The following is a 23,779-nucleotide window of genomic DNA, read 5'->3' as shown; positions in this document are numbered from 1 at the left end:
TACTTTTTGCAGGTATTTAGGAACCAGCAGTAGCCCGGGTAATAGGTGAAAGGAAACTTCATGGCAGGTAGATACTCTGCAGATCTTGAAGTATACACACCCATAAATTTTTCACAAATAATCGCTCATGAACACTCATCAGATCTATTCACTCCTTTAAATACTTATGTAACAGTTGAGTTAATCCATGAGGTTGGGGAGGAAGAAGGATTGTGAAGAAAAATTTAAGAAGTTTTAGTGGACAGTATGTCAAAAATCTTAACTTTAAAAATATCTGAAAATATATGTTATAAAGCAGTAATTAAAATCTTATTCAATTACATTTATAGTCCTTTGGTTTTGTCCATTTTTGTTCAGAAAATATCTTAATGAATACATCCCTTGAACATTCCGATTGCTTTTTCCAGGATGTTCCCCTTCCCTTTAACTACCTTACTCCTGGATTTTCATGACCCTTTTATGGTAAGGCATTCTCTTAAATGCACTCACCTCCTGTTCTTTCCTTTGCAGTATTTCTCATAATTGCATCTGTGGATAGATGGGTGAAATGTGTTGTTCAGTGTGTATCTCTACTACTAAATTGGAAGCTTTCACCACCTTGTTCACTGCCTAACATAAAAGAGACTTTTTAGTAAATGTTCCTTGAATGAATGAATGAGTGAATCATCTATAGTCCAATGTCTTTTGCATCTATTGTAAGAAAAATGGAATGTACAAGTGATATAAGACAAGTTTATTTTACTAGTTTACAAGTTTTATTTTACTTTATGCTTAAAACTTCAAAGGATTTAACACTTTAAGAATTTAGAGAGGAAATGAGACTCTAGAGCCTTGCTATAAATGCCATATGTAATTCATTTGTGTACTCATCTCAAACTCAACACTACTTTGAAGGCTAAATTCCAACAAATAAGCAAGTACTTCAAGGTAAAGTCCAAGGTATGTAATTACTGCAAGAGTAGCACACTAGTGGCTCAACCTTACTGACATTCTTTTGCTGCTGTAGATGAGTGAATTAATATTTTGGAGAGTTGTCTTTAGGAGCAAAAGGTTTCCAAATTTGGAATAGATCTAATCAATCTTATATTTACATTACAACTAAGAGGCAACTATAAACTGTTTCACACATGTTTAAAACATTGATTTTGTTTTGTAAATAAAAGGTATTGGTGTTTTTTATTTTAATTTATTGCTTAAAAGTTTGAACTTCAAGGTAAAATCATGAAATTATTTTTAGCATATTTAAAAGCTTATATGGAAAAACAAAACTTGAGGTTTGAAAACTAGAAATAGTTATTAGCTGCATTATGTATTACTTTTACTAAACTATGATAGAAATTACAACTTAAAGTAAAATCAATGTAAATATTTTTGAATTTTGAGTTAATAAATATTGTATTTGCTTTCATTTATACATAACAGATATATTATCAGAAAAAAATCAGCCTAAATATCCACTTTAAGAGGTTTGCTACTGTTGTAAACTCAAAGCCCATTTCATTTACTTCTATGACATAATATCTTATAAAATTATTTAAAAGGACAATAATTTTATAATCACTGCATTTTAATTTATTAAAATATGTTATAAAGTTGTTTACCTCAGTGGCTACTTAAATGTCATTTTTTAAAGGGTGTCCTATTATTCTACTTTAGGAATTGATAACTAATAGTTTCACTATTCCAGATAGTATGATAGACCTATCATCAGTAAAGAATTGTGGTTCAAACAATCAACTATTATTAAAGAGCCTATAATTACCTCACTGGGATCAATCTTCCTATGAATCATTCTTTGCAAGATTTTTCTACTCTTACCCCAGGAATAAGTTAGAATCAGCAAGTGAATTGAAAATTCCAATAACATTAGTCAAGGGATTGTCAGTCATATTCATTTTAAGACCCATGTGCTAGCAATGTATTAAAGAATTACTGATGCTCACAAAAATGAAGCTGTGACTCTTGCTTTTATAACAAGCATAAAATGGGCATGTTTTGCTCCTCCTAAGTTAAGTTCTGTCTGGGGTCCTAGTGTGGAACAGAACTCAAATGCTTGCAGTTACTCTTATGATGAATATAGCCAGATCCTCCAGATATGGTCAAACCAAGAGAAGATGCCACAACTCATAAAACAAATATAGAGGAAAGGAATTTTCTCCAAAGATCCCATCAATGGCACAACATGGGAACTTTGTCTGATGAGCTATCATTTAGAGTAAGGAAATAAAACTGGGCGTATTGAAGCCATCTTTTAGAAATGCCACTAAAGAAGGTCAATTTGCAATTTTCTGGTCATTATTTAACTAGCATTTTAACAATTTGTAAAGAATTGTTCTTGCCTTCTATTCTGTGCAACTGATGGTTTGGTAATAAAACAATCAAATTCTCAATCTGTTAAATTAAGATTGACAGAGGCTGCGAATGCCTTTGCAAAACTGCATCTTCAGTCCTGAGAGTTCATACAAGCTTTTAACAGGGACTATTAAATTGTTCCTGTGAGGCTACTGTGACATTAAGTGGATGTTTTTCCCAGAAAAATTCAGATGCAAGAAGGTGAAATGATGTTTCCAAAGCAACAAAAGCCATTGGTGGTGTCAAACCATAAGCTTGAAAGATTATCAAATATCTTCCTCTACTTGGAACTCAAATTCTTCCCTCTGAGCTTGTTTTTGTACCTGTCTTTTAGACTATTTTTTACACACACACACACACACACACACACACACACACACGTTCTTTCTTGCCTTTTCTTGCCCTTTCTTTCTTTCTTTCTTTCTTAGTTTTCTCACTCTCTCTCCCTCCCTCCCTCTCCCTTTCTCCCCCTCCCCCCACCTTACTCCTTTCCCACCATCCCCAAGATTTTACTTAAACTACTCTAGTAGTAGGGCAGATAAGTGAATTTAACTAAGGTATCTCCAGGTTCCAAGCCAGTCATGCATTCTCACTTGGTTCACTTATTTTTCCACCCAAATTTTTCTTGTGCTGCTCTTTGCAGGGGAAGGGAAAACATAATTTCTTTCATCTTTTAATATAGAGTTTTGAGATGTTTATTTTATTTTCCCTATTACTCCTGTGAAAATTAAAAACAAATGGAGATTAACCTCGACAATCCTTTGGTCAGACAAAACCAGTTAGTCATACAAGCAAAGCCTAATTTATCTTATTTCATAAGACTAACTTGACCTGGGTCATTTCTTGCTTATTCCTCTGGAAATCATAAGCAAAACTTAAACTGTTTCTCAAGGTTGATATGAAGTAACCACTGACCAATCCCCTATCATTTAAGAAAATTCTACTATTATAACCAATCATTGTGAAGAATAAGCAGTTGCTGCTTTCTCACTACATAAATTGCTTTATAACAATATTCCCCTGAGCCTCATCCCACATTTTGGTCTGTGGGGCTGCCAGTTTGCAAATTATCTTCTTGGTGTGTGCACAATAAACTTGTACAAATTACTACTTTGGTGGTTCACTGGTTTTACTTCTATTATTTCTAAACTTTTGGCATGCCATGGCATCAGACGTAGGATCCAAAGAAGATGCCTAATGACTCCAAGGCCTGTAAACAAACAGGTGCTATACCTACAGAGCTTGCTGAGCTCACTGCTTTCTTACTAACCCTGGTTTTGAGAATAAATCTCTCTTGGATCCCAGTACTGCTCTCTTTGCCTTTTGAGCTCTCTGACTTTATTGTGCATATCCATATTTTGCTTAATAAAGCTTCTTTGTCCTATTCTTTTCAAAAGGAGGAAAAATACATGATTCCCTGTGTTTTGGAACAATTGTTAGAAAACAAGGCCCCTCGTAGTTAAGATGACTTAGGGAATCTTAAGGCAGAGATGGGTTCAACCTGGTCTATGGTCCAGGATCTTGTGTGTTTTTGGAAATTGTAGGAGCTTTGGGAACTGTAGTAGCCATATTGGAGAAACTTTAACTTAGATAAGTGCACCTTAAGAGGCATCCTCAAAAAAGAGGATTCCAAACTTCTTAGAGGCAATGGAGTGCATTCTTTGATTGGTGTTTAAAAGCTTCTAATAGACAAAATTACTTTGAAAATAGCTTTAAAAGGATCCTTGCAGCGTGCAAATAAAAAGTCTTCAGGAAAATCTCTTTGGCCATTTGAGCAGGTAACCGTAACTTGGGCCACCTGATGTATGTTGTAAATATGTGATATTTTTCAAACTCTGGATATTGCCAAAACTAATTTGTAAGGAGATCAATTTAATTGGCTTAAAGAAAAACAAGCACTTATAAAAAATTAAGTACTCCTATAATTCCCAGAAATACAGAAACTAACCCAAACGTTTTTCAAGTGTAAATGATCTGGGATAATCTTTGACAAATAAAAGCTAGTTTAAGTTTGTGGTTTAATAAAAACAGGAATGTCTTGAGAGTTGTAAATATTAAATGTAATGCAAACATACAACTTTTTCTACCTAGTTTTACTAATCCAATAAGCTCAGGGTATCTCTAGTTCTTCAAAATTGGTCAACAAGAAAAGTTACTTAATGTAACAGTTAGCTATTCAATGTCTAACCCAAACATAACTGTTAAAACCAATTAATTTAAATAAATGCAAATAAAAGTTGATACTAAGTTAAACTAAATAATGAATATTCATTGAATACCTAAATAATTTCCAAGTAAGAAAAACATTAAATAATAAACATAAGTTCATCTTTTGGCTTTTTAATTTTTAGAGAGACAACAGATATTTGGGTCTATTAATAAACATGTTTTGTGCCACACCAAAAAATTTACTATGAGGAAGAATATACTTTTAGAAATTATGAAATGTAATTATAAATTTGCCAGTCCACAACTGCTTACTTTTTAGTTTTCACTAGGCATTAAGGATTCTAGGAGATTAGAATTTTAATTAATATATGTAATTAAAACTACTAGAAGTAATAAGGATAAAAGAAAATGACTGAATATGAAAAGTGGGTAAGGAAAATAGAATTTTGGAGGGGTAAGAAAAGATATGAAGGACATGGAATGTTTTTGGTTTTTTGTAAAGGACAAAAGAAAGTAATTTTGTCCTAAAGTAATATAATTGTTCCAGAATAAGAAAAGATAGGACAACAGCTGAATGGATACAGAAAATTGTAGGTTTGTGAAAAAGAAATCTTCAGAAAGGAATTTTATATGTAGTCAAGCTAAGATTGGAATACATTTATGTTAACAAGGTAAAAAAAAAAAGAAGGGGGGTACTTTTAATATCAAAAGAATACTGGTGCAAAATTATAATTTGCTTCTCTCCTTTAAAATGACAAAGTTTGCTTTAGATCATCAGTTGATCTTAATAAGAAATTATAAACAAAGATTTTTTTTTACCTTTAATGTACTCTGACTAGGAAACAAAGATTCTGTGTCTTATGAAAATAATTCCCTGTGCTTCATGTTGTCTTTGTCAGGTCCTGGTTTTCGTAAAGAAAAACCCAGAATCTTCTCCATTAATGGAGTTAAATTCAATAATTGTACATACTAGTTGTATAACCATGTAACTTTGTATTTGCCTCTGACATCTTTTAAGTTCACTTTTGAGTTGAATGGATAATGAAGTGTTGTCTCACAGAGACTTATGATACTATTTGATCAAGTATTTTAAATCTTTTGACATTAAAAAAAATCTTTTGACATTTAAACCTCCTCAAATCATATCTGAATGAAATTTAAAAAAAGAAAAGTTAGTTTATTTAAACTTGATATATTAAATTTCATGGGGAACATTGTCAAATAACAAGTAATGTTTAACCTTCTTAGATCATATTTATATGGGACATATATCATTAAAATAAGTAAGTTAAATTTTTATATAAATTCCTTAAAAATTGATATGTTTTTAGTCATAATTCCAGCTATTAACTTAAAATATTATAAATCGCACACACACAAAAAACAAACTTACTTGTCAACATTGTGTGTGTGTGTGTGTGTGTGTGTGTGTGTGTGTGTGTGTGTGTATGTGTGTGAACTCTCACCAGATCTTTAACTATGGCTCTTTAACCATGGCTCTTTTGTCACTCACAAGTTATTGCTATAGTTGATTCTTTGAATTCAAAGACAAATCCTTGGCTTGGCTTCCTAACCTTGAAAGGCTTTTGAAAGTCTAATCTGAGATACCCTATGAAAAGGCCCAGCAAAGCACATTTAGAAGAACTATATGGGGGCACCTGGGTGGCTCAGTTGGTTAAGCATCTGACTTCAGCTCAGGTCATGATCTCACAGTCTGAGTTTGAGCCCTGCGTCAGGCTCTGTGCTGAAAGCTCGGAGCCTGGAGCCTGCTTCAGACTGTGTGTCTTCCTCTCTCTGACCCTCTCCTGTTTATGCTCTTTCTCTGTCTCAAGAATAAATAAACATCAAAGAAATTTTTTAAAAGAACTATATGGTTTGGACATCTGTTGGCTCAGTCTGTTAAGCATCTGACTCTTGATTTCAGCTCAGGTCATGATCTCAGTCTTATGGTCATGAAGTTGAGCCCCACAGCAGGCTCTGCACTGGGTGTGCAGTCTGCTTGGGATTCTCTCTCTCCCTTGCTCTCTGCCCCCACCCTTCTTCTCAAAATAAATAAATAAACTTTAAAAAAACAAAAGAACTATATGGCCAACGACTGTTCTTGCTACACTTTGGTAAATAACCAGGCCAAGTTTATTGAAATCAGAATTAGTTTGCAAACAAATTAGTCTTACTGTGGTTATCTTTGAAGGAAATGGGGATGATTATAGAGAGAAAAATTATATTTCAGTAATACATTTTTGTGGGTATCAGATCCTAGTGCTGTTAATGTTTTTGAGGTTTTGTTTTCTACCCATAAACTGGATTGGGTCCTGAATTCCTTTAGTTTCCTCTAATATTTGGCTAGAATTTTTCAAACTAACATTTCCAGTTTTCTCCCATTCTTAAGATTTGGAATCACTATGAAACTAAAACTATCTTTTTCTTGAAGTCACGCAAGCTAAAGCTGGACAACTTGATATAAACTCCTGAGAAATCACCACCCCAGCGGATGTGTGGACCATCTTCATGCCTGTTGCTATGTAGACCCTCAGAAAGATCATCAGACACATTCACACTGCAAACCAGGAAAATCTGTCAGATTGTCCCTGCTTGCTCTCACTGTATCTAAGGATGCTTTAGAATCCCGTATACGGAAATCTCAACTGGCTGGTTCCCAAACTCAGAAACTTATAAATTGTTCAAACTATTAAGCTGTGTTTCTCTTTTGTTTCCATAAAAACACCTCTCATTGAATTACCTGATTGTTCATCTCATATATTCCACCTAATTTAGGTGGAAGCTCACCCACAACACCATCTCCTAAAATTAAGCATCCTCAATATTCATCCTGTCCTAAGTAAGCACAAGGATGTTTGCTAACACATCACGTTGTGCCTACGTAAATAACTTAAATTATAACCTACTTGAAACACTTAACTGGTTAAATCTTGGCTCATGAGAAGCTGTCCTCCAGTGAATTTTTTAATCCTTGGCTATTTTTCTTCTTATAGTCACCATATAGACCTCTCTAGTGCACTGTATTGCCTTGAGGGTCTTAAAAGCCTGTTGTCAGTCAATCACATGCCAAATGGTGTTCATCAGGATCAGACAACTAGATCAAATCAACAATAATCACACAAATGATGAATCCTGTGGTTACAAGGCCCTCTGGCCTGATGAATGCAAACACTGACATGTGATTCTTCAGTCTGACTACATCAATGGTAGTAACCAAAATACTGCTATACTGCTTAGTCATATTCTTAGCCTGCTGAGAGAATAACCAAAAGTGGGATTTGTTATAATCAAAACAACAGATGAACCTTGAAGATTTCCTGGGCAGCCAAAACCAGTTCAGTCACATAAGCAAAGCTTTATTTAGCTTATTTCACAAGATGAACTTGACCTGGATCATTTCTTCCTTCTGCCTCTGGAAATCATAAGCAAATTTTATACTATTTCTCAAGGTAGATAGTGAGGTAACCACTGACGAATTCCTTATTGTTTAAGAAAATCCTAACATTATAACTAATCACTGTCAAGAATAAACAGTCACTGCTTTCTCACTATATGAATTGCTTTATAACAATACGCTCCTGAGCCTCATTCCACACTTTGCTTTGAAGGCTTCCAGTTTGCAAAATTTTTGGTGTGTGCACAATAAACTTGTACTAATTACTACTTTGGTAATTCATTGGTTTTACTTCTGTTATTTCTGAACTTTTGACACTCTGTTTCTATAAAGCACATGTCTTAAGTATTTGGGGATATTACAGGATTAAAAAAACCTATGCATACTTCTGTGCTTGTAAAAATTAAGAATTCTGTTATTGATGAAATTACAATAACTAATTCAAATAAAAAGCTTTAGGAAAACTTTTACTTCTAAGTAACTACTTCTAGTGTTGCCAGATTTGCAGTCAAATATAGCAATTCAACTCTCTTCCTCTTAACAAAATATGCCAATTTTTCTTCAGTAAAGATTTCATTTTATTGCAAAATCCTTGAGTCTCATAATACCAAATGTACTAGATTACTATTTTACTACTACTCTGACTGATGTTTTTCTCTTCCCAGAAATGAAACCAATAGTGCTATCTTTTAAAAAATCATTTCTGAGACAATGCCTTCAAGGACAAAGTGGTGATTTTTATCACAGAATATAAAATCTAGACTTTAAGATTTTTCTCATGTGAAACACAATGGAAGTACCAAACAGTCCACAGTAAAAGCAACATGCAGCTAGTGTAGTTACATTTTTTTTGTTTGCTAACCAATTTAGCCAAATTAATTGTGGAGTTGAGAAAGAAAAAGGCAGGTTAATTAGAAGCAATGAGAATCTCATCATGTTGCAATTATGGGAACTACACAGTTCCTTTACTATAAATTGCCAGCAAAAAGAAAATATATTTAACAATGCAACTACCAGGGTGCGTGGGTGACTCAGTTGTTAAGCATCAGACTCTTGATCTTGGCTCAGGTTATGATCTCAGGGTTGGTGGGATCGAGCCCTGCGTAGAGCTCCATGCTGATAGTGCAGAGCTTGCTTGGGATTCTCTCTGCCCCACCCCCCTCACGCAGGTGCATGTGTGCTCATGCTCTCAAAATAAATAAATAAACATTTTTTTAAAAATGCAACTATGGGGTGGGGGTGGGGTGCTTGGGTGGCCCATTTAAGTGTCTGCCTTTGGCTCAAGTCATGATCTCATGGTTCATGAGTTTGAGCCCCACAGCAGGCTCTGTGCTGACAGCTCACAACCTGGAGCCTGTTAAGGATTCTGTGTCTCCCTCTCTCTGTTCCTCCCCCCTAATGCTCTGTCTCTCTCTCTCTCAAAAATAAATAAAAAACATTAAAAATTTAAAAAAAATAAAATAAAATAAAAATAAAGTGTAAATATGGGGCACCTGGGTGGCTCAGACTGTTGGGCATCTGACTTGATTTCATGTCAGGGCATGATCTCATGGTTCATGAGATGGAGTCCTGAGTGGGGCCCTTCACTTACCATGCAGAGCCTGCTTGGGATTTTCTCTCTTCCTCTCTCTCTCTCCTCTTCTCTGCTCACATGCTCTCTCTCAAAATAAATAAACATTAAGAAAATAAAATGTGAATACACATGGGAGAAGTAACACACTGATTTAAATTCATAGGAAGTTATAAAAGACTGTGACAGTGGATCCTTTCCTGAGCAGGATCCTGTTTTAATAGGGGGAGAATGATGGGAATCTAGAAGGAAGAGGCAAGAAGAGAATAAGGGCAAAGAGACTGACCTTAAATATGAATCTGATCTCCAGAAATTTCCTTACCATCAATCCTGAAATTCCAAATAATCTCCATGACCTATCACATCAATTTTAACATACTTTCCCTATTTGTTTTCTGGAATGACAAGTCTATCCCTTTTCTTATATTTAGATGTTTTTCCAGTCTTTAAATGGCTAATATCCTACTGCTTTCAAAGCCCTTTTTCCTGATAGATTCACTACATAACACAAAAAAGATGTTTTAAAAAGTGAATTCTAGGTCATAGCACAAGAAGCAGGAAGCATGGTTGAATGTACCAATTTTATAAATCCCTGACTTCTATACATTTTGTTATTGACATTCTAAATAGAAGTATATTGAGTCATTATTTATTGTGATGTTTTATTTTTTGGTTTTTTTTAAATGTTTTAAATTATTTATTTATTTTGAGAGAGAGAATGAGCCAGGAAGGAGCAGAGAGAGAGAGGGGGAGACAGAATCCCATGCAGGTTCCACATTGTCAGTGTGTAGCCCTAGGCAGGCCTTGAACTCACAAACCCATGAGATCATGACCTGAGCCAAAATCAAGAGTCAGACGCTTAACTGAGTGCTATTTATTTATTGCTATGTTTTTTGTTGTTGTTATTTTTGTTTTGTTTTTTGAAAAATTGTTTTAATGTTTATTTATTTTTGAAAGAATGAGAGAGAGCGCAAGTCAGGCAGAAGCATAGAGAAGGGGACAGAGGATCCAAAGCAGGCTCTGTGTTGAGCCCCATGTGGGGCTCAAACTCATGAACTGTGAGATCATGACTGGGCTGAAGTTTGATGCTCAACCACTTGAGCCACCCAGGTTATTTATTGCTATGTTTTAATTTGTATGAACTTTAAGGGAGCTATTATTGCTATGTTTTAATTTGTATGAACTTTAAGGGAGCTATTTTGCTATTTTGCTACCAAATAATGACAGGTTCCACTCTTAACTCTAGGATAACCATATGTTTCTATGTGCTAGAAAAAGACTTGAGTTGATACATTAATAAAATACAAGCTTTGGTGATGACCTGAAAAAACTATACTTCAGGCCAGAGAATTTCTTTTTTTTTTTTTATGCTTATTTATTTATTTTGAGAGGTGGGGAGGGGAATTAGAAAGCATGTGAGTGGGGGAAGGGGCAGGGAGAGAGAGAGGGAGAAGAAGGAAGGAGAAAATCCCAAGCAGGTTCCATGCTGTCAGCGAAGAGTCTGACAAGGGGTTCAATTCCACAAACCGTGAGATCATGACCGGAGCCGACATCAAGAGTCCAACGCTTAATGGACTGAGCCACCCAGGTGCCCCAGTCCAGAGAATTTCTGCAAACTGATCAATACTGCAACGTTACCCAACCCCAGTATGTGGAGACTTCTTTAACATGTCAATATTGTGCCTTGTGCCTTGTTAAAAATCAGAGCAGAAGGGAAGAGCAAAGGGGTAAAGAGAAGTTGCATACATCCTCAGTTTGAAGCCTAACACATTTCATTTTACTCTCTCAAAGTTGTCAACACTTTTTATCAAAGATAGATTTCAAAACATTATTAAAATATCTTTAATGGATTGTTGATAATCAACCTGTCTAGGATACTACTCATTCTTAACAGCACAGATTTTCCATTGTTCTTCATATAGGCAACATGACTAGATGAGCATTTCATAAAACTGTGCTCTCAATCAACTGAAACTGCTCTCTCTTGGGTCATCAATGGCCTTCATAACCCCAACACCTCTTTTCTCAACCCCACTGTTTTTTTTGTTTCTGTAATCTGTATTCTCCCTTAATCTTTTTACAACATTTGGCATCTGGGAGTCTCCTTTTCTTAGCCAAGCCCTCTTTAATCAGCTATAAGGAACAAATGAGATTCTGGCTTCTCTTTGACTTCTATGTCCTTTATTTTCTCCCACTGACTTTAACTATGGGCATGGCCCAAGGCTGACTCCTTAATTCACTCTTCTATTTCTTTTGTCCTTTTGAAATATAATCCAATTTGGCCTGAAGCAGCACTGCAAAGCAAGAAGATTCTTTCCTGCAGCAAAATCCCCCATTTCAGTAATTGGTAATTGGTACAATTGAGCATCTTGCCAAGGGATAGATTTTAAATTCAAAATGTGGATATTAGCAGCACATCCCCACTTTAGGGTCTTTGCCCTTCCTTTTCCTTCTGCCTGAAAGGCTCTTCCCTCAGGGTACTGCCTCACTCACCTTCCTCAAACCTTTGCTCCTTCTCAGTGAGGCTTCTTCCCCTGACTATCCTATGTAATATTGCAAACTGCTGCCCCTACCCCCTTCACTCTGCTCAGATTTTTATTTTTCTATAGCATTTAAAATTTCCAATGATATGTAATAATATACATTCCTTATTATATGTATTAGTTATTGCTCCTTATGCTTGTTTTCCAGATAGAATATATGCTCCATTTTGTTCACTGATGTCCCAGTGGCCTAGAACAGTGATTGGCACTTAGTAGGTGATCAATCAATATCACTCTAATTGAGCTGAAAAACTTTGCTCTTATCTTCTACTTTCTTTTTCTTTTCACTGCCAACAGCCTAGTCCAGGTTTCCTCTTGTGGTAATTAGCTAATTAGCATGCTAATTGCATTTCTTGTTCCTCTTCTCTTTAATCCATCTTCTTTACTGTTGGCTGATTTTCTTCTTCAAAACCCACATTTATCTTCTCATTACCATTTTCAGAAACCTTCAAAACCAAGTCAAAATTCCTTATTCTGGAACTTGACACCCTGCTTAGTATGACTACCAATCATGTCCGGCCTCACTTATGCCATTCCTTGGTCCACTCAAGTCAAGCTGCTATTGGCATTTTTTCTTTAATAAGTATTTGTTGACCTCCTACTCTTGGGTCCTATATGGCACAAAACTAATTTACTATCAGTTTAGGCAACATAAGTTAGAAGAATGTGAGTGTAAACAATGGCATTTGTATTAAAGAAGAAATTGAGTCTACAGAAGAAAGACATTTGGCAGATTTAGGCATATGTGGTCCCCATCACTGAAATGCCTCTCACCTCTACCTTTCATGTTTGGCGGGGGTGGGGAGGGAATCATATCTATTTGTAAAGGTTCAAGTTCAACTTACTCTGTGACTGATTCTCTGTCTTTTAGAAGTCATAATTCATTTTTTTTTAATTTTTAATATTTATTTATTTATTTGAGACAGAGAGAGACAGAGAGAGCAAACTGAGAGGGGCAGAGAGAGAGAGAGAGAGCGCGAGTGAGAGGGAGAGAGAAATCCCAAGCAGGCTCCACATTGTTAGTGAGGAGCCCTATGCAGGGTTCAAACCCATGAACTGTGAAATCACAACCTGAGCTGAAACAAAGGGTCACTCAACTGACTGAGCCACCTAGGTACACCCATAATTCCTTTTAATAAACATAAATAATAAATATTTTGTCTTTCCATAATATACTGATATGCCTTCCCCCCACTTGAAAAAGAATGATTTATAGACTCCACATGCCTTCCCATCCCAAAGTACTGAAAACCTCTTCAACCAGGAGGCACCCCTTGTCCCAGAACCAGGATCCAACTTGGGAGGAAAAGCCTGGAAAGGGACCTGGGCCTCAAGGGAAAGGATGGAGGGCTTACACTTTGGACTGGTGAAAGAGCTGGCATCCCCAAATGGGCCCACTGTGTTACTGACATGTCTAAGTGTTTCATTGGGTCATCACCCCTCATCCTAACATGAGAGTTACTAAGATGAGGATAATTTCTGCAGCATTTACTCTACCTTTGCCACCAATGCTTATGAGGTTCTTGTTCAAGAAGGCCCTCCCAGGTAATCCTCCTTGTGTTATTCTTCCCCTTGTCTTAACTTCTACTGTATTTACTATGTTATATACATTACACATTCTAGACTTTTACATTATTTTTTACTTATATTTTTTGTCATATATTGATTATTGCAGAAATTCTTGGAGGCATAAAACTGTCTTCCCCACAACAGTGGTTGACAACATTTGATAATCAATAAGGCTATCAATACAGCATTTGAAAAATTCAGATCTGCAGAAACTGAATCACTTGTCTACATTCTAAGAAATTGATATTTTCAAAAAGTCCCCCAAATGATTCCATTAATCAGCCAGATGTGGGTGTCACTGCTAGAGCTTAATGGTAACATAATCTCAAAATACCTTTTTACTTAAAAATTATTTATTTATTTATTCATTTATTTATTTATGGCTAAATATTTATTTGGGGGAGGGGATACTACACTTCAATCCAACTAGAGAAATATTTTCATAGTCCAGGGATTGTTTATATTTTTGTCACTTATCAAGCCATGAATTCATAGAGAATGGGTTCCAGCAGCTCAGACTCCTTTCCTTTCCATTGGTTCTTACAAAGTGTGCCTCTCTGGAAGGAGCAGGCTGGGACTTCAATTGAACCCAAGTGCCTTTCTCCTTGGCTTCCTCTTTTTCTAATCATTTTCCTTCACATACTTCAGGAAGCTCTCCATACTCTTAGAGTGCTTAATACTCTCAATATGTACATTAATTCTCTTGGCAAGAGTCTTGTCCTTAACTTGTTGTTTACAACAATGACAACAGCATTATGGGTGACAATGTAGATTCTCCCAGTCTTGGCATGGTAACATCCATGGGGGGTTCCTTTTTAAACAGTGCCATTCCCCTGATGTCTTTCTTGTAGTATCATCTACAAGTATCATCTTTCTTGTAGATTGGCATGTATGTGGCCAAAGGAATCACTCCATGTTTTCTAAAAGGGCTTAGAGAACATACAGAGGGTGCCTCTCCTCTCCCCTTTGCAGCAGTCATTTCAGCAAATTACTGGCAGATGGTGAGCCCAGCCAAAAGGAAAAAAAAAATTACTAACTATTAAAAATTCATGACCAAAGGCTTCTGATTCCAGATTTTATTGATCCACTTCATCTAGGTGTTAGATTCTAGCATTTGATTTTGTGAATACCATATAATATCTAAGAAAAGATTTAGAATTCAAGACACCTGTAATTTTACCACATATACATATGTATTTTCTGGGAAACAGTCATATCAACTCTCATTTTTCTTTTGATACAACATTGTTAGATACTTCCTGTAACATCATTCTTTAAAGCAGTGAAAATATTACATTGGGACAGTGATACTAAGTAACTCAATCATTCCCCCACTTTTGGACTCTTGGGTATTTATTATTCCCCTTATAATTATAAATATTGTAACTCATACCTTTGAAATAACTCATTCATTAGTGATGTGATTACACTATATTTTATTTAGAAAATATTCATTCCATTTACTAAATACACATTTCAGTCTTTTCTAAACTTTCTAATCTTAAACACAATTTTTGTGCTGGTGTCTTCAATTAGTTTGTTTTCTCACCTTCAGACTTAGTAGCACAATCTTCCTTCAACTACACCATTGTAAGAGGCCATGAAGTTAATCTTGTTGGCACATTCTCTTGGTTCCTATATTTGGGCTGGCCTCCCTATCACTTTATTCTCAGGGGGTACTTTTTAACATCAACCACACTACAGGGAGGAAAACTTAAATGGTACAGATCAGCGTTCTTTAAAGCATGGCTTACAGGTCCTTGTAATAGAATAAACTGGGGTACTCATTAAAAGTGAAAAATCACTGATCCTTCAAATTTCTCAGATATTGAGGTGAGGGGCTTAAGAGAATGAAATTTACATAAAAGCTCAAGGTAATTTTTATGCATACTGATGTTTAGAAAACCAGGCTTCCATATAATATGATATCAATGAATTTGCAACCTAGAATTAAAGTACAGTCCAACTTAAAGTACATCCTAGATTTAAGATACATTTTATTCTATTTCTCTATAAAATTTATATATATATATATATATATATATATATATATATATATATATATATATAATCTGTGATCACTAATACAAAACAATTCCCCTACCCCTCTCCCCATCTCTCCTCCACTAGAGTGCATCGTTTTTAGAAAGAACATGTCTACTTTATCTTTGCATTTTTGTTACCATTGAGATTGTGTTTTGCACATAGAAACTGCTCATGTATATCAGTTGTTTTATTTTTTAGCCAAATCCATGCTTTGTTTAATAGCTTAGTCTTGAACATTACACAGGATTATTTACATCATTTAAAGTGATTTCCCTCTTTTTTTCCTTAAATTACAATGCTTGCCTTGTGTCTTTAGGACGTTGTTAATTGATTTCTATCGTATGTGATGGATAGCCATCTATATAACAACATCATACATGTTCACTAAAATTCTACTATGTGTCAGGTGACAAAGACTCTCTCCTGGACCAAATCTGTGTCAGGGTCCTCTGAATCCTCTTCTCAACTGAGCTCTGACCTGTTTAGTGGAATTTTAGCAAGAATTCTGCTACCAGTTCAGTGAAAATACTCTTCCCTTGGTATTTGATGATCCTTGATATTAGATCAAATTTCTCATTCTCCACATTCCGTATCTTATCATCCTGGCCTGCCTTCAGTAAGAATCCTGTTGAGTCAGTCTAAGGAGAATTCCCCTAGCCTGGTACTTTTCCATCCCCTGATCCCCACCCTGATCCTTGGCTATAAATTTCTACTTATCCATGTTGTATTGCGGATTGAGGTCCATCTCTCTCCCCTTTGGAAAAACTCCACTGCCATAGTCTCTCTTGAATAAAGTCTTCCTTACGATCTTTAATGAAGCGTCATGAAAATTTTTTCTTTAACACAGGCATTGTGCTATGTTTTAAAGATAGAATTATGAGAGAAGTAGTCCTTATGCTTGAGAAAGTAGCCCTCTAGAATGTAAGTTTATCACATCAAGCATATTTACAAAGCAATATAATCAAATCTAAAGGAGAAACATGCACCAAGCATACAGAAAAATTACTACAACTTGAAAGGGCAATAAAGAATTCCTTCCTATAGATATATCTACATGGCTGAATTTGACTGAATACAAAAATTAGGAATGCCTAATTAGAAACAGCTTACCATCGTCAGAGAGTTAGCTTTAAATAACATCGAGCATGGTCTGCTCTAATATCAGGATCTATAGAATACTCATATTTCATTTTTAGAAACTATCTTTGATTTACTCTGCATATTTTCATTTTAAGGGTGTATTATTAGAAACGTCTTTGCCTATTACTCCTTCTTTGTATAATAGAGAATAGTAGGTATACAGAGACACACATAAATATACACTTAGGTGTACACACATACTTCTCTCATAAAAATGTACTGTCACAGTCGATGTGACCAGGGGAAAACCCATATTCTTAATAATTTTCATTGTCAAGTAAATACTGAAGAAATTTCTAGTGGCTAAGTGTTCAGAGTATTCTGGGGAATTATGATCTTGTGTAACTAATTGTGTTAAAAATCTAAGACAACGAGAAAACACTACTCACTTATTAGAATAGCTAAAATTCAAAACATTGACAACCCCAAATTCTGGTAAGGATGTAAAGCAACAGGCATTCTCATCATTTTGAATGCAAAATGATATAGCCAGACAGTATGGAGATTTCTTACAGAACTCAGGTTACTCATACCACATGGTCCAGTAATCACACTCCTTGACAGATACCCAAATGAGTTGAAAACTCATGTCCATGCAAACGTCTGCAGAGAAATGTTAAGAGCAGCTTTTTTCATAACTATCACACTTAGAAGAAACCTAGAGGTTCTTCTGGAAGCAAATGGATAGACAAACTATGGTATATTTCATACACTGGAATATTATTCAGCAATAAAAAATGAGCTATCTAGCCACAAAAAGACATGAAGGAAACTTAAAAGCTAAGTGAGATATTACTAAGTGAAAGAAGCCAGTCTGAAAGCCTATCTTCTGTATGATTCTGACATTCTTGAAAAGGCAAAATTCTGGAGGTAGGAGAACGATCAGAGGTTGCCAGGGTGTGAGGGGAGGGAAACCACATGAAATTTTTAGGAAGGTCAAAATACTCTGTATTTTCTGTATAATGCAGTGTCCAGTACTGTATGGGATACTACATGACACAGTAACGATGGAAATATGTCGTTACACATTTTTCAAAACCAAAGAATGTACAATACAAAGAGCGAACTCATACGTAATGGATTTTAATAATAATGTACCTACCAATACTAGTTCATTAATCATAACAAGTGTACAATGCTTATACAAGATGTTAAGAATTATGTGTGTTTTGGGGTAGGATACATAGGAACTCTCCATAGCTTTCAATTAATTTGGCTGTAAACCTAAAACTCTAAAAAAAAGTTGTTTACCAATTTTTTTTGTAAAGCAAGACCCAATACACCAAGGTTATAATACCAAAATAAACCAAATCAAAACAAGACAAAAATCCTGGTAAGATAAGACAACTTCTAGAATTGTGACCAAAGGCTATTTTATGCCAGTCTTTCACAGTGATACCACTGGACATCCCTGTTGTTGTCATTTATTCTTGAGATAATAATTATGTTGATACCTGTGATGATACTGGAATAAGGCACAGAAGAAATACCAGAGAGTATCCAGGTCCCATTAGCCTGAAACCCATAATTCTGCAGTATTCAGTCTGGGTTTGAATCAGGCCCCAAAACTGATGAACACATAATCATTTTTTAAATGACTACTAACACAACTAACAGGACTTACCCAGACTAGATTGAATATTGAAATGAGGCATAAGCTGTACACATCTCAGACTCTTGTGACTCTTAGGGCAGATTTTGTCTTATATAAACCTCCCCAAGCTCTAGGACAACAAGGAGCCTTGCCAGAATTGAAATGTACCTGTGGATTCTCTAGGAGAGAGCTTCTTTACCATTGTACTAACAGAAAGAAGGAGAAAATATTTTAGGTTCATTTTTTTTGACACAAAATCAGGGATACTGGTCAAGTTTTAGGTCAAATTACCTTCATGTGAAAATTTGGGATCCAAAGTATCCTATTTTTTTTTTCCCTCTAACAAAAACTCCTCTAAATCCAGACTCCAAGCGCCTGGATGCCTACAAAGCTGGGGATATTTAGCACTTTCAAAAAGGAAAACTTCTATTGTTCCCCAGCAGAGCTCCCCCAAATAATGGTTTATAGATGTCCTAAGATTCAAATTGTTCAGCTGTGGAGTTGCTCTGGATCTGATTATTGGTGCGAGTTGTCTCTGGTAGTAAGCAGCCTCTGCGGTGTATCACAAGAATATTATTCTCTTCTACGTAGGCATGCTAAGAAAAAGGCTGAGAAGCAGCTCACAAGAGAATCTTCGCTAAAGATGTTTTCATCTAAAATGGCCAGATTGGTGCTTTGCAATTCCCATTGTTTCTACATATCATCCTGTTTCAAACATAAGGAAAATACCTGCCAAGGAATTATTTCTCAACATACTTCACATGAAAGGTATAAGGCTTAAGCTACTACAAAGCTACAATCAAATTCAGAGCACCCTCATACTTCTGATAATACTGCCCAATTTTACATCACAGTTTCATTAATTTTCAAGCACTATAAAACCAAATGTAGGAATCGGCTCTTACCCTATAATGAAAACCTCTGCACTTGGTCTCAGGGTAAAGCACTGGGGTCTTCACATAATCCCTCCACTCCGGGACTGAGCAGTTCTTGAAGCGTCTCTACCAGCTCTGAGGGGCAAGAGAAATATATAAATAACCTTGGTGCACTTCAGCTAACATTAACAGTCTTTTCTGAGTTCACATTCTCTTTTGCCATTTCATGATTGCCACATATCTTGCATCCAATCATCTTGTACAAAATAATCAGCATTTACAGAACATTTAACTTGGACAAGGAATTTACTTGCTTTCAATCATTTATAATCTCCCCCACATCCATCTTCGAATGGCAACTTTCTCTGTTATAACATCATATTAACTATTTTTCATGATTATTTACTTCCTTTCCCTAGATCACAATTTGATTCTTTGGTCTCATTAGTAATAGCAAATGCTTCTGCAAGAAAAGTTAAAAATTGTTAGGCTTAGCCAGTCCTGTCTGTGGCTTTGCTAAGACTGTTTTATTGCTCTACTCTGCTATGAAATAAACTAACACATTTTGGTCCCTAATCTCCTATGCCTAATTTTTTTTTCTGACCTAAAAATCTCTACCAGAGCCCTAAGTACCCCATCAAGTCTATAATAATACTGACCTGAGCCAGTGAAAAAGTGTGCTCTGCCAGCATGTTCTATAAGATAGCCTTCCATCACCACAAAGTTTCAGACATTCTTTTTTGGAACTAGCAAAGAAAATAAGCCGGCTCTGGCAGTTGATCATGGACTGCTCTAATTCGATGAATCCATTTTCTGCCGGCTTTACTTGGCAAGCCTCTTTCCACTGCCTGCAAACTGACTACAGTTCTTTGCAAACCTCCTTTGCAGCTCTACCCCAGACACCACCCTCTACACCACAAAGAATTACATGTTACTGAAAATACATTTTAAAGGAGACTTTTAGTGGAAATATCTAATTTTGGAGCTCCTTCTTAACCTCTCCAACTTGTTACACATACGTTGTTTACCCACAGAACTGTTTCGAGGATAAGCGAAACCAATGGTGCAGTGCTGTGTAAAGCTCAGAGAAGTCAGGAAGGCGGGCTGCCTTCCCAGTTCTAAAATATGCCCCCTCTTGATCAGCTTGATTTGTGAAATGATCTGACTATGGAGGCACACAGTACAATGATATTAGTTTGATGGTACTTCTGAACTCTACTTCTGGGAATCCTATTCTGTATACCTTTGAAATTCTTAAGAGCAAATGATTAGAGAGTGGGAAGGTAGGACAATAAATCCTCCAAGGAGAGGCATAAAGCAGTTTTTTTTAAATAACACAGCCCTTCCTTATTAATTTTATTACAGACAAAAAAAGTACATACTTTATTTGGTTATGATTATACTTATATGAAGCTCTAGAACAGGCACACACACACACACATGAGGCTATGGTGATCATTAGAACACTGGTTGTGAGAGATTAACTGGAAAATGGCATGAGGGAACTTTCTGGGATAATGGAAGAATCCTCTGTCTTGATGGGGTTAGTGATTATATAAGTAGACACAATTGAAAAACCTCTATGGCTCTGTGCTCATAAAGTCTACATTTTATTGTAAGTAAATACCATAATAAAAAATGAAAAACAAAGGGACTTAAAGAGACCTCTCAGTTTTGGGATGATTTTCAATCACCTAGTCTTTATGAAGAAGTCTTTACCGCCTTCCTGGCCAGTGAAAAACAATTCTTCATTCTTCCATTTAGGTATCCACTTAACAAAGATTTATTAAGCACGGATATATCCAGAGTTAACACAGTGGCAGTGTGCTAGAAAAAATAATGGTTAGCAAAAGAGACACAGCCTCTATTATGGAGCTTAGGGCCTGTTGGGGGAAAATAGACAATTAAAACGGACAAAAACAAAGAGTTATGGTTGTAGCTTTGAGAGAAGGACCATATTTTAACTAAGGGCTTGCATCAAAACAGAATGAACTATTCTATGCTAAACCCCAAGCTAAGCTAAGCTGAAAATATTGGTGTTCACTGAGTCATTAAAAGCTGTTAGAGTGATCAGGCTAAAGCAAACTAAATGATGTTTTTCTATTAAACCAAGCCTAAATATTCTCTAAATCTACTGAATCAAAACGTCAAAATAACTTTTCATGTCAAATTTCATTTGGACATTGAAGTCTTTTTGTAAAACAGAATTTAGGTCTTCCATACCCTAGGGCAACTTATAGATACAGCTGTCCATGAGGATAACATGGTGTTAAATGACCCTCTTTCCCATGAGCAAATCCCAGCTGGGAAGACAGGTGCATCTACTTCTGGTGACGGCTGCCAACAAGGGATTTGCAGGCTTTCCCAACAACAAGCACTATGCATACGCACAATAAATCCAAGCTTGTGACAGGTACAGTATTTGATACACAAACAAAGTATAACCATGAATGGACCAGCATTCCAATATAAAGTACTTTTAGGTAAATACATCTTCCTCAACATCACCCCAACACACTTTTAAATGAAGTCTCTCTATGGGCAATCTAATTTTTAAAGTATGTGAAAATATTCCTTTGTCTAACTGGTATAAAAATCATCTTTCTCTTTTTCATGGCTTTCTAACCTATTTGTCCAAAGTTCTTTCCAAAATGGGAGGAGTCATTTATAAGATCAGAAAGATGAAAAAATACAATTTAAAAACAAATAAATAAAACATGAACCACATAATTATTGAATTTCCAAGCCTGTTAAGGAGGACTATGCTGTGGTTTATTTTGTGAAGCTGTCTACAAGAAAACCACCATGAGTTTTTAAAGATTGCTCTATGAGAAACCTCATAGTGAGACACTAGAAATAGTGAGTAATTCAAAAATTGGCCTCGGAATGAGAAGCGTGCTTTAAACCAAGGCCGTGATGGATAATGAATGTTTTGTATTTAATCAAGCATGCATCCACAACATTGCCTCTCACTGATTTCTACTGTCCTTCCCAGTCTCTGACCAGACAATTTAGGATTTGGGTTGCATTCTACTAGAAGGACCATAAATGGCCACTAAAACTCAAAAGTAACTGGAACTCTTAACTCTCTCAAAAATGAGAACTATCCCACGTATCCACAGAAAATACTGTGAGCTTGTAGTTCAAACTGTGGAATGACACTTTTACTACTTTCTAACTCTGGTCAGTGACAAATTCAAAAGAAATCCTCTATTGCTAATTAGGAATTATGGTTCCTGTTTGTGTAGGCTTAACACATTAAATATTTAAGAAATGTAAATATTTTGACCAAGTAGTACATTTTATTAAATCCCATGTTTTGTTTTTTATTCCCCAAATAGCTGGTGATTATAATAATTAACACAATGGAATATTTCTTTGTAATTTTTCCTTCTACTTTTCTAATTTTTACTCTACCAATCTGACTTTAGTTTGGTTTGCATTCTTTCTTCCTGCCAATGTAAATATCAGCTCCCTGGGTTCCCAGTTCTTTAGTCATTCTTTGATAGTCACTGGTATTTTAAGAAATACTTTAAGGAAAAAACGTGGTGTTGAGTTTGTGATATTTGAAGAACCTTATAAAAACTGGCACTTAAAGCTTTCTCAATCTCAATCCATTAGATTACATAATTGTGGTGCAAAGTTCTAGATGATTTCTAATGGTTTTTGCATTGTCACAGCTTCCTTCCCCACTCTCAAAGAGATGTCACATCATGACATTCAGCCTGCAGGCTTTGTATCCCATAAGACAAGGCTTCCCATGTGTCCTTAGAGCAAATTCTAAGCAGCTCCAAATTTAATGGATTTATTAAGTACTAAAATCTATATAAAAGCACTGAAACATTTAGAATTAGTGATTAGGACTCAATTTTTCTAGAGGTTCAATTGTAGGAAATGGCTTTATTACATATGCATTCCTTAGGTAAGTTCAAAGGTATATATTATCTCCTAGTATATGCCAGTCACTATGCAAGTCACTAGGGGTATATGAATCAAACACGGCTTTTCCTCTAAAGTAATTCATAGCTTAGCCATTGATGGTAAGAAGATGTAAACATATAAAAAGATAATTTAATCTCATTTGGCAAGTGCTATGACAAATGCATACACAGGGCTCTGAAAAAAAATAAAAAGTAAGTTGGGCACTCAGTTTCCCAGGTGAGGTGGGAAGGACTAGGATGTGTTCCATAAATATTGACTGAGCTAATTTGGGGACAACATGTGTCATCTAAGTCCTTAAGATATTTTCCTAATTACTAATGCAGATCTCATTAAATATACATTTGGTTTTGCCCTGTTTTTCATCTAATAATCTTTTCTTTAATTTTTAACATGGGGTTAGTTCAGGCAGAATTTTCTTACTTATAAAATACATATATCTATAGGCTTATTATGATATTTAATGAAATTATATATATATAATACTTAATGCAATACCTGGTATTTGGTAACTGCCCAATTGCCCTTGAAAGAAAGCAAAAAGGAAGGAAGGAAGGAAGGAAGGAAGGAAGGAAGGAAGGAAGGAAG

The 23,779-nt window shown here is 35.6% G+C and overlaps 1 protein-coding gene and 1 pseudogene across 2 annotated transcripts in view; both read right to left on the bottom strand.

The window, feature by feature from the left end:
* B3GALT1 (beta-1,3-galactosyltransferase 1) overlaps nt 1-23,779 on the bottom strand; it is a 494,130-nt gene that overhangs the window by 320,667 nt on the left and 149,684 nt on the right. For both annotated transcript variants that reach the window (XM_053215225.1, XM_053215227.1), the window contains exon 2: nt 19,283-19,387. The gene's annotated coding sequence lies outside the window, so the exon portion shown is untranslated. The remainder of the gene's footprint in view (nt 1-19,282; nt 19,388-23,779) is intronic.
* Nucleotides 13,596-14,538, bottom strand: LOC128314055 (60S ribosomal protein L21-like; annotated as a pseudogene).

Source organism: Acinonyx jubatus, chromosome C1 (assembly GCF_027475565.1).
Source record: "Acinonyx jubatus isolate Ajub_Pintada_27869175 chromosome C1, VMU_Ajub_asm_v1.0, whole genome shotgun sequence".
Lineage (NCBI taxonomy): Eukaryota > Metazoa > Chordata > Mammalia > Carnivora > Felidae > Acinonyx > Acinonyx jubatus.
The sequence above is the reverse complement of the archived record's forward strand: the minus strand, read 5'-3'. Positions and strand labels throughout refer to the sequence as shown.